This window comes from Crotalus tigris, unplaced genomic scaffold, assembly GCF_016545835.1.
Source record: "Crotalus tigris isolate CLP2741 ecotype Arizona unplaced genomic scaffold, ASM1654583v1 scf7180000018657.37498, whole genome shotgun sequence".
Classification (NCBI taxonomy): Eukaryota; Metazoa; Chordata; class Lepidosauria; order Squamata; family Viperidae; genus Crotalus; species Crotalus tigris.
In genome coordinates, this window is record NW_024097130.1 from 8,430 (window position 1) to 19,338 (window position 10,909).

The following is a 10,909-nucleotide window of genomic DNA, read 5'->3' on the forward strand; positions in this document are numbered from 1 at the left end:
GAATTTTCATATTTCCCATCTCATAACAGTAGTATAATATCCCATCTAACAGGTCAGAACCTCAATTTTCTTCAGTCTTACTCTAGCTTTCTTACTTTGCCAAATAACTTTCCAAGTGAGTACATTTAAATCATCAAGTAATTCTTCCTCTGTTTTGTATATATTATTTGGAATGAGAAAAAGAATTTGGTTGAAGTGTTTTTGGAAGAACACTCAACCCATTTATATTCATTAAACAGCCTCCATTCTTCTCCTTCAGATCTTCTTTTCATTTCTTGTTTGTCAATATTCAGCATTTCTCTTAACAGCTTTATCATCCATTCGATCAGCTCTTCTTCCTTATCCTCAAATGTGTTCTAAGATCTTGACAAGTATGATGTCTTTTCCATTTCCAGTGTTATCATTGCATCTTCTAATTTTTCATATGTCTGTATCTGTTAATTCCTTCCTTTGGGTCCTCCATCTTTGGATCTGCTTCTTCTAATTTTCCTTCTGATTTCTGGATTATTAGTTCCTTCTTTGCAGTCATTGTCTGGATTTGTAAGTTTAGGTTAGAAAATTGTTCTTTTATCTCATTTGCATTATTTTTAGCCTCATCCTGAAATAAAATAATTGTCTCTTGGATTGATTTCAACATGAAAAGAATTTCTTTCTGAGATTCATTAACATTTTCTTGTTGATATATCAAGCTGAGAGCTTTGGAGACAGGTGTTGAAGATAATTTTTTACCATTTAAGGCTGAGTGTGGAACACTCATTTTGTTTTTGTATATAGTCTTTATAGTCCAATAGGGTCCCCAAATCAGATAAGCAGCATAAGAGTTTTTGTTTTTCCTTTTTCCCTGCTGCAGTCTACAAAAGTGAAAGTGTCCAGAAACAACAAAGATTCTTATCTGAGTCTGGGTTTGAAGCTAAGTTTCCCTTAAGCATAATAAACTGTAGTGCCATAATTCTCCACTAGATGTTGTTGACACTGTCTTCCAGCTTTCCAAATCCAAGCTTATTTTGCAAACTTTCAAATATTTTTTCTAAAAAAAGTCTCAAAGGTACTTTTAGTCCCCAAATTTCAAAGCTATAGATTTATATTAGTTCCAAATTGATCTTGCAGTTTCCTCTGTTTTCCCCCAAAGCAATTAATTCGTCATTTTTCTTTTCCTGAGGGAGCAGGGCAATAACTTCCCTTCCCTCTCTCATCGGAGAGGATTCTTTGCTTTGGGCATTCTTTTTTCTAGGAAAATAGTGATAGGGCCATAAAAAGAGGATAAAGTCTCACCCAGTTCCATCCACATTGCCCAGAAATTGCTAGTTAGTGCTTGTTTTTGGTTGTCAGCAGCTTCTGACTGGCAACACGAATGTAGCCAGTCTTTCTCTTGCCAGTTTGGAGGGCTTCCTCAGATCCTGCAGAAGGGCTGCCATTCCTCAGATCCTGTGGAAGGGCCGCATGATCGATGAGGGTCCCCTCCTTCTTCGTTGCCTCTTCGGGATGACTTTCAACCCTTTTTATGGTCCCCAGCAGGGCAAAATCAAACGTGAAAGACAGAGCCCCATCTTCCTGCGCCCGTCACACCACAACATCAAACTGGAAGTCTAACGTTTGCACTTTCTTATTGGCCAACTAGAGGGAAGGCACTGATTCCACTTCCACTTTTTCTGCATTCTGCATTCGAAGAACAATGAAGAGGGTCACATGATTGATCAAATGATTATGTGCCATCACGTCACTTTTGACTCTTAGTTACCACACAAATAGGTTTTTCTCTATGGAAATCTGTTCCTAATCTCTCAACAGCGCACTTATTGCCATTGCAACTGAGTCTGTCCACCTTGCTGCTGGTTCTTCTGTTTCCTTCCAACTTTCCCAGCATTACAGTATTTTCCAGAGAATTATGTCTTTACACAATGTGCCCAGATTGTGATAATTTTAGCCTGGTCATTTGTGATTTGAGTGAGGGTTTCATGGGAGGCTTCAAAATGGATTCAAGGGACTGGAGAATTGCAGTTGTACAGTGAGGAAATACACACAGTGTCTCAATATTCCAACAGAAGTACAAATATCAGGCCATCCTATTTATTATTTCATTTCTAGTAGGACTGACATGAGAACGGTATCCAGAAGTCGAGGGGAAGGGATGATATAACGAGGACTACAGGTAGTCCTCGACTTACAACCACAACTGAGCCCAAAATTTCTGTTGCTAAGCAGAAACAGTTATTAAGTAAGTTTTGCCCCAGTGTGTGATCTTTCTTGCCTAGTTGTTAAGTGAATTACTGCAGTTGTTAAATGAGTAACACAGTTATTAAATAAACCTGGCTTCCCCATTGACTTTGCTGGTCAGAAGGTTGCAAAGGGGGATCACATGACCCTGGGACACTGCAGCTATCACAAATATGAACCAGTTGCATCTGAATTTTGATCAGGTGACCGCAGGGATGCTGCAACAGTCATAAGTGTGAAAAACCATCATAAGTCGCTTTTTTCACTACCATTGCAACTTCAAATGGTCATTAAACTAATGGCTGTAAGTAGAGGAGTACCTGTACACCATCACAACACAAACACCAGTCTTTTGTGTGTCTTGCTATCACATGGAGATACAAAGGGAGCAGAGCTTGTGGCAGTGCAACATTGCTTAGTCATTTGGACAATGTCAAATACTTCTGGTGGAAATCCATCATTGTGGGATGTGGCTCTAAGATGCATTCAGACTATCCTGCTCAAAATTCATCTAGAGATAAGAAGAGTTTTGTAGGCAGCCAGTATCGGTTCTTTATTGTTTTGGATGTTTTCATTCTAAGTACCATCAAGAATATTAGTAATAGAAAAGGTTGTCTGTCAGTTCTTTTCAATGATGAAAAATGTTCCATGCAATAAACAAACGCAAGTAGAGAGAGATGACAATTGTAGGACCCTAAGTAACTCTTGGTTGATAAAGATGCATCTCTCAAGTTGCACTGATGTATGGTATGGTTTTGAGCACAGTGGATATTAAGCTGCATCCAGTAGCATGCATCTAATCTTCAGCTGTTGTGTTAAGAGCAAAATCACAATCACAAAGCCTTACAGAGAGAAAGGTTTGGGAGTGATGTGCTCTTGCTTCCATATGCCCGGCTGCCAAGATCACAATGCTAATATGGAACACAGAGATTAGTTTCAGACAAGCAGATTAATAACCCTATAATAAGACTTAATCAAAACTCACTGACAACATGAGAAGTATAATGTGGCACATTAATATTCTTTGGCAGGTCTGAAATAAATGAGATAACGCATCTGGCACTTGAAATGGGACCAGCTGGAGGAGGACAACTTGGTTTCTACATATTTAAGTATTTGGCATTTCATAGCTAAAAGAGAACACTGTTCAGTGATAATAAATAACAACCTAACACTAACAAATTGCAGTGATATAATTTCTTATGGCCTGGTTAATCCATAAACTCATAAACATTTTCAAAACCATCTGTCCTGCAATTTATTTTCTTTCTCAAGTCTTAATGTTTATATGTACCTTCTCAGTTTCATAAGCATATGGATGCAACATTTCTGAGGACCATTGCTAACAACATTATTTTAAAATGATTGCTCTAAGTTAACTGGGAATTTTGATATTAGTGGTCTAATATTAAATGACACCAAGAGGACCTAGACACATTCATTGGCATCCTAGAAATTATTTTTAGACATGTCATATTCATTTATTAATGAAATCAAGTTATTGAAAATAACTACTAAACTGAGGAATTAAATTGTGGTATACTATATAACAGTCTTATTGATTCCAATTCACCATCTTCTCTGCCTAGTCCCCTTATGTAACATAAACAGTATTTCTGAGTAAATGAGTAGGATTATATTGATAGCATGCAATTTCGAACAACCTGCTAACCCAAAGACTAGGCCATGAATTCTATGCAAAACAGATATGCATTGTTAACTGTGTTAGTCAGAGTTCAAACTATTATGTCAAAGGAGTAATGAAAAAAGGCAAATGTTTAGATTATATATTATGGCAAATGGGCATGTTAAATAACCATAACTGCCTGGTGAGCTTTAGTTAATCTGAATTGATAATGATTAAATTACATGCAAGGGGAAAAATACACAAATTATCTGTGTGGTACTAATTTAATTTTTTTAAATGAAGACACTGAATATAATCAAGAAATATACCTAATCTATAAAACTTATAAAATATTGCTGTCTTCCATTTAATAATATGAAATTCCAAACCTGTTATGTACCGATCTGTGTGAGGAAATTTACATCAGACAAGAATATCAATCATTTTTTAAAAAAGGCTTTAAAGGGATTTGATAGAAAAACATTATCTTTTCTTCTGAGATCCATTAAATTGAGAAATGGCCAGATCATCTACCACATGTTTTCCAATCAGTTGTGAAAATTTCCAGAGCTATCACAGCTTGATTATGTTCAGCTCAGACCAACAGGAAGACAAAAAGGTTTCCCTTAATACCAAGATCTCCTTAAATCCGCCAGTTTGTGCCATTTCCTGTTAATGTGTTCTAATCACAGTCCTAAGTAGACACTAACCATAATCCCATCGTACCAGTTACAGCCAAGCTGTTTTTCTGCTCTTTATAGGAAACTGACACTGACACCACTTCTACTCCCCACATCTCAAAAGCAGTTTGATTTATGACTGCTTTCAAATCTGCTGACCTTACAGTGCTGAGAGCAAGGCCCCACCCCAAACTGCTACAGGTCATACAGTAACCAATTCACCTCTGTTCCCTACAAAAGGGAAATAAAAGAAATCTTTATCATCTTGCCTTTTACTTCATGTTTCATGTGTCTGGTTGTATGCAAAACAAAAAACAAAAACAGAACTCTTCCTAGGGGAAAGATAATATGCTATCTTTTCCTCAAGCCTCAGGAATCAGGGAGGCTAGTGGGAGAGGAAATCCAGACCATTTTAAAAGAATCTGATTTATTATGGTTGCAAATACAGTGATACTACCAGAATGGAGATCTGAGTTGTTTTCAGACTAGCTCAGAGTCCTTGGTCCTTTTAGTCCTTGAGTTACAAATCAATACAGATAATCCTCACCCTAGAACCATTAGTTTTGTGACCAAAAGTGCAAAGGTCATGTGTAAAGTGACTTATAACCATTTCTCACACTTTAATTAATATCTTAAAGACTGTTTGATTGGACTGTTTGCTGTTGGCCTCTTTAGCAGTTTCTTGATTGGGGTATAGTTTACTTGATTGTTGGTCTGATGCTAACCTAATCTGTGCTGATCTGGGTGCAGATTGATGGTGGAGAGGTGCTTGGGCCTTTTTGTTCCTTTTTGGGCTGGGTGAGCGTTCCTTTGGCATAGTCTATAGATGTTGTTAATGCCTATGTATCTGTTGATGGCTGATTTATCAGAGTGCCAGGCTTCTAGAAATTCCCTGGCGTTCTTGGACTTGGGTTTTCCCAATTGAAACCATGGTTAAATCTGCCTATATGTTGTGAAATTAAAGAATTTTCATCATGTCTTCTGACTGTTAATTGGTATTCGTGGATGCCTTCTGCCAAAGAAACTAACAGCAAACAGCCCAACCAAAGAATCTCTAAGACTGCCCCCACCAACACTGACAGGGCAAGCCACTAGAACAGTGTTTCCCAAACTTGACAATTTTAAGGCATGAGGACTTCAACTCCCAGAATTCCACAGCCAGCGTTGCTGGCTGTGGAATTCTGGGAGTTGAAGTCCTCATGCCTTAAAATTGTCAAGTTTGGGAAATACTGCACTAGAATATAAACTGACAGCAAACTGCATTCCTTACTAGCACTGATGATGTTACCTAGTTTGGGTAATGAAATGTCTGCAAAAAAACAAGCAAGTTCAGAGAGCACGAAGGACCCTTCATGTCAACCCTGAGTTACAAATATTCTCTTTTATTAGCCTTTATGTATGCTTGCATGTGCTGCAATTACTATGTTTCACCTTTTAAGATGGAAACTGTTATGTCCCGAGCCTTGCAAACGGCTCGGGCGTTTGCAGGCAGTCCCGGGCAGGTGCAAAGCTGCCCGGGACCAGACAGGCTGTCGCCAGCGCCGTGCGCATGCGCGGGTGCTGGCGCGGGAAAAGTATCGCATTTACCCGGGAAATGTCTATATAAGAAGTTGGGAGGTTTTGGGAGCTGCAGAAGCCATCTACTTGTAAGCTGAACGCAGAATAAAGAAAACTGAGAACTTCAACTGCTTCTCGTGTCTGTTTCCCGCCACGGACTCAACAGAAACGTCTTCTCAAAGAAGTTTCTAAACCAAACACATAATTATTGTATTTCTTCCCTGACAAATGCTAAGGACATATAAACAAGTTAGAGACTATAGTCCTGTGAGTGTTGGAAGGAAAATCCAACTTTGGGGGGAGGAGGGAGGAGATGGCAGAAAAAAATAAGAAGCCATAAACTTTTTCTTTTCAGTCATTAATGTCTGTGCTTATTTTTCAGTGACATTCTTATAAATGGTCTGTGAGGGCTGCTTCTTTCATCTTGGTTATGAAGTAGGTGAGGAATATACATCTTATCCTTCATTGTGCAGTCACTGCTTCCATTCATATGCAAGGAAAAATCATGAATGCATTTTTGTCATAGAGCTTTTTTGGACAGAGATGCAGAAGCTATGAGCGAAGGTGCAGTCAAAAAATGCCACAGGACTTTATGGTTCCTCATACTAATAAAATGAATTGAAAGAACCATCAAGAACATTTGAGGTTGAGCCTCCTCCTGCCACAGCTCCTGATAGTTAGGGACCCTTAGTAGATGTAGGTGTCTGGCCAACTGGGCAAGAAGTCTCTTAGATCTCCAGGTTCTGGATCATATAGGGCTTTAAAAGTAGAGGCCATCAACTTGAATTGCACCCAGAAATATATTTCCAACCTGTGAAGCTCCAGCAGGAGTGATGTAATATGACAGTACTGAGACTGGCCAGTGAGTATGCAGGCTGCAGCATTCTGGATCAGCTGAAGCTTTCAGGTGGTTTTCAAGGGTGATTCCATATAGAGCAAATTGCTGTATTGTAATCCAATCAGGAGATGACAAGGTCATACACAACTATCTTCTAATTATATCCAGATTGCCAGATTTGGGAAGATCAGATTGATCATTAGCCAAAGAGAATTAAAACTATGAAAAAAGTCTCAGTTCTCTTTGATCATACTTGTCTTTATTCAGGGATTAGCTTTATTTCGTATGGACACAGTTTTACTACTAAAAATTCCCACCAATATTTGCCAGTGGGTAGGAAATCCAAAGAGAAGCTTTATTCCTTTGGTTGTGGATTTTACAATTTAGCATGTCAGACCTGCACACCAAGTCTTTTTAGTATGAGAACTTTTTATAAAAAAAAAATCCCACCTATTGCAGCATATAATACATATTTTAATAGCCATTATATTATTTGGCTTGATTTTATTAGCAGATGCTGTTATTGCTGTATTTTATGTCACTGATAATATTTCTCATTCTAAATAATTCCATACCGGATAATGGAAGAAAAGACTTTTCCTAGCAATTGTCCAATGACTCACTCCTTCCCAAAGGTGAATATTAGTTCAGGAAATTCCTTTTCCACTGCTCCTCTGTTCCCAGTAAGATACCAGAAAGCTCCTCTTGATTTTTAAAACTGGAATTCTTAAGAAAATCGCACTGTCTTCTAAAATAAAACATTTCACATGTTATTTGCTCATTAGTTTAATATTTTACATCACTTTGTTTGCTAACCAGTAGAAGGCTCAGTTCAAGAACATTAAATTGGAAGCAGAATTTTAATAAATAAATGTATGAAACACTCATAACCAATATATATTCTTTATTTTGGCTTTAAGAAATAACTCTGAAAACAGTTTTGTTGCCAAATAATTTTGTAAACATGTTTGCGACTTTGATTTCTAGAACGTTTTAAAAGATTCTATTTTGGCCAGATTCTACCTGTGAGTCATAATGCATTTTTACGATATATAGGAAGTAATTTCTCAGGAAAAGACAGTGCATTAATAGAAATATAACATCATAATACATTGTAACTTCTACTTTTGTAGAGAAAAATAAATTTTAAAGTTTTCTTATTCTTTGGACTCCCGCATTCATTTTAGACTGGAATATCTTAAGATTCCAGGACTTGCTGGTACACATTAAGGGCAAAGAGGCGTTAGTATAGGTACCTCAAGTTGTAATGTGTAAACTTAACTAGAGAAGATACTGCATGAGGCAAATTATCTGGTTCCTTTTCAGCCTGGACGTGGGATGGGGAATATGCTGGTCACTCAGGTGGATGACATAGTGGGACACAATAGAGCTAGCACATGTCTTATCTCAATAGAACTTTTAGCTGCCTCCATTAATTATGGTATCCTTTTGAGAGAGAATTGGATGATGCAGGTTCCTACAATGGTTTCATTGTTTTCTATATGTACAGTTCAAACAATATGCTAATGGTATCCAGCTTTAAATCACAATCCACTTATAGTCAGTTTGAATTAGAATGGCTTATAACCCTTGTAAATAAAGCAATAAAAATAAATAACTCCAAGCTAGTCACACAGACTGGAGACTGTGAGGGACTAAGATAGAGTGAAATAGTATATAGGTAGTCCTCAACTTACAATTGTTCATTTAGTGATTGAAGTAACAACGGCATTGAAAAAAATGACTTATGACCATTTTCCACACTTACAACCATTGCAGCATCCCCATGGTGACATGATCAAAATTCAGACACTTTATAATTGACTCATATTTATGACATTTGCAGTGTCATGGGGTCATGTGACCTTCTGACAAGCAAAGTCAATGGGGAAGCCAGGTTGACTTAACAACTGTGTTGCTAATTTAAGAACTGCAGTGATTCACTTAAAAACTATGACAAGGAAGGTTGTAAAATGCGGCAAAATTCACTTTACAGTTGTCTCACTTAGCCACATAAATTTTGGGCTCAATTGTGATCACAAGTTGAGAACTGCCTATATTGCTGAATCCCAGCAAGCTGGAGTTATATCGAGAGCTCTTGATGAGGTAGCATTTCTTCTGAAGGCACTATTGTTCAGTCAGGGGACTTTCCTTGACTTTCATCCATTGCTGGAATAGCAGGTAGGAGCACAGCCAGAAGAGCTTCATTACGCTTTTCTTGGTCCAGGGCATAAATGGTGGACCTTTCAATTTATCAGTTATATCACTGTAATTCACTTTATATGGTGCTGCCCTTCAAGTTGACTTGGAAGCTGATACAGAATATGGGAGCCTGCTTGCTGACCAGCATGAGGTAGTTCAGCAGAGTAACATCTATTCTACAAGAGATGCATTGCTTGCCAGTAGGCTTCCAAACCCAGTTCAAGGTGATTGTGATCACATATCACTTTATAATTTGAGGCCTTGTCGCTTTCAAGATCATCTTCAGGGAGATCTGTTTACTATACACAGTCTAGCTGGGAAAGAAAGCGCCAGGTGCCCATCCAGAGGGACATTCAGGGTTAGGAGCTGGAGATTAGCAACTCTCTTCCTCTGGCGCAGCTGATCCCCAAGGTCAAAGGAGACTCTACCCTTAATGTCTTTTAGAAAAATGGTAAAGGCACTAAAATATTCTTATAACCGTAACAGTAGGGTTTTTTTTTTACTAAATTGCTTATTATTTTAAGGAATATTTTATGGATCTTTCTACGAGTAATTCTTATGCAAAATTAAGTCAGAAAAATATATGGAACCCTTTGGAGAAATCAGTTTAATACATTTACAGAGGTAAACAATATATTAATTTATCAAAATCCTTAAGGAGCTCTAAACATTTATTCATCATTTTAATGGAAAAATATCCACTTTATCATTAGGTGTATGGACAACCTGCTATGGTTCAAAATACAGAATCTTCTGTACCATCTCTCTATTGTAGCATATGGGATTTCAGATCTTAAAGGGAAATGTTTTTCTTCTTTCATTTTTTCCACCTCTTCCAGTAATGCATCATGATTGTACAAGAGTTATTTTAAGCTTGAAAGAACACTGCCTTTTATTTGTAATGAGTGCAGTGAATTAAATACAATTTTAAAATATTTTCAAAAGAGTAGGATTAAATAAGCTGATTGTTTGTTCACCATCAATTACTATTCTATAGGTTTTTGACAAAGCTTTCATCACTAAGCTGGATTTCAATGTTCTTCTTTAAAACTTCATCTCACGAATTCTAAGTTCTATTTAGCTTGAAATGTTACTTGTAGGAGTGGTCCAACCATTTATAATAAAAGCATGGAAAATTTAAGTGACTAAAAATGGCAATCTTATTAAACTTTTGTCTACTAGCAAAACAGCTTAGTTAAACTGCAGCCCAGGGTGCACAGTAAACAGTGATGCATTTTCCCCATTACAAAAATGACTCTCAAAATCTGCCATTTCAATCCTCTTTTCATTTTCCTTACAAATGAAAGAGGACAGAGCAAGCCACCTCTCTCTTTCTCTCTCTCTCTCTCTCTCCTAAGACTAACATGTTTGTTCTTGCAGAGCTGTGTTTTATTCAACCCCCCCCCCAAACCTGAAATATGAGTCACGCATCTGAAGAAAAAAACAAGGGATGGGGAACATTCAGAAGGCTGCAACCTACATATAGCCATTCTCATAAATCGCAACTGTGATTTCGGAATAAAACTATTACATTCTCTGACTGCCAAAGGCCAATTACTTTTGTGTGCCTTGTTTGCTATAGGATAGTCAAAAGCAGATTATACTTAGCCAATACATGATATGACCGTCTGAAATTGTATTAATAGACGTGAGTAGGCTAATACCCAGGATGTCAGAGGGTGAATATGGGGAACATTTCCTTTTAGGTAACATTTCCTTTCAAGTAACTGCTTTTATAACATTTTGGTTTCATATAATTCCCCCCCCCCATAATATATTCTGCTAACTTGG